The following is a 1,751-nucleotide window of genomic DNA, read 5'->3' on the forward strand; positions in this document are numbered from 1 at the left end:
ATATATATATATATATATATATATATTCCATTCAAAAATTTCCACTTCCTCCCCTCCTCACATTCCCCTTTGACTCCCCCACTCCCCTTCCTCCCTCCACCCTCCAATCTTAAGAGATGGCAGGGTACCCTGCCCTGTGGGAAGTCCAAGGCCCTCCTCTGTCCATCCAGGCCTATGAAGGTGAGCATCCAAATAGACTAGGGTCCCAAAAAGCCAGTACATGCAGTAGAAACAGGTTCTGGTGCCATTATCAATGGCTTTTCAATCAGCTCCCATTGTCAGCCACATTCAGAGAGTCTGGTTTGATCACATGCTTGTTCAGTGCCAGTCAAGCTGGCCTTGGTGAGCTCCCATTAGAACAGGCACACTGTCTCAGTGGGTGGACAAACCCCTTGTGTTCCAGACTTCCTTGCTCATCTTCTCCCTCCTTCTGCCCTTTAACTGGGCCTTGGGGGCTCAGTCTGTTGCTCTGATGAGGGACTCTGTCTCTATCCCCATCCGTCGCCGGAGGAAGATTCTATGGTGATATTGGAGATATTCATCAGTGTGACTATGGGACAAGGTCAGTTCAGGCGCCCTCTCCTCTGCTGTCCAAGGACCTAGCAGGTGACATCTCCGTGGACACCTAGGATCCCCTCTAGAACCAAGTCTGTCAACCCTAAAATGGTTCCCTTAATGAAGATATCTTCTTCCATGCTCCTATATCCACCCTTCCTCCATCTCAACCATCCCACTCCCCCAAACTCTCCCCAATCCTTCCCTTCTCCCTTCTCTCTCTCTCCCTCTCCCCTTCCCCCCACCCTCCCTCCTGCCCCCATGCTACCAACTTTTGCCTGGTGATCTTATCTGCTTCCAATTTCCAGGAGTTTTTGTTTGGGTTCACCTTGTTATTTGGCTTCTCTTGGCTTGTGAACTATAGGCTTAATGTCTTTGTTTATGGCTAGAGTCCACTAATGAGTGAGTACATACCATATTCATCTTTTTGGGTCTGGGTTATCTCACTCAGGATAATGTTTTCTATTTCCATCTATTTGTATGCAAAATTCAAGATGTCATGTTGAAATAGGAGCGGCAGGGCTGCGTCCCTGGCACCCGGCCGCCCGCATGGCTAGTTTATGCCCGAAATAATTACACGGAAACTGTATTTTTTAAAACACTGCCTGGCCCAGCTAGTTCCAGTTTCTTATTGGCTAGCTCTTACATATTGTTCTAACCCATTTCTAATACTCTGTGTAGCCCACGAGCTGGCTTACCAGAGAGGATCTTAACCTGCGTCTGTCTGGAGTGGGAGCATCATGGCGACTCTTTCCCTAAGCTTCTTTTTCCCAGCATTCTCTTCTGTCTACTCCGCCTACCTAATTTTCTGTCCTATGAGGGCCGAGGCAGTTTCTTTATTATTACAAGACCCACCTCCATCATTTCCCCTTTTTCTAATTATTTCTGGGCATAAGCTAGCCATGCAGCTTATAAGCGGGTGCCAGGGACGCAGCCCCGCCGCTCCTAATTCAACAGATGGCACCCAGACGTGATGGGCTAAATCCACTTAAAAACCTGAGAGGGCTTAAAAAGGAGAGAGAGAGAATTTAAGACAGCTTTTTGCTGTTTCTGGGTTGCGTGCCGCAAAGAAATTGTCCTGACTCGGCAGCAGGCAAAAACTGGCTGTTTTAAAATGCCGGCTTTCTGGGCTGTGCCGCCATTGTGATCTCTGTCTGGCTCCGGCGGGAGACAGAGCTTATGAATGGAGCATTTGG

Source organism: Alexandromys fortis, unplaced genomic scaffold (assembly GCF_014885135.2).
Source record: "Alexandromys fortis isolate MF-2015 unplaced genomic scaffold, M_Fortis_MF-2015_v1.1 scaffold_99, whole genome shotgun sequence".
NCBI classification, from domain to species: domain Eukaryota; kingdom Metazoa; phylum Chordata; class Mammalia; order Rodentia; family Cricetidae; genus Alexandromys; species Alexandromys fortis.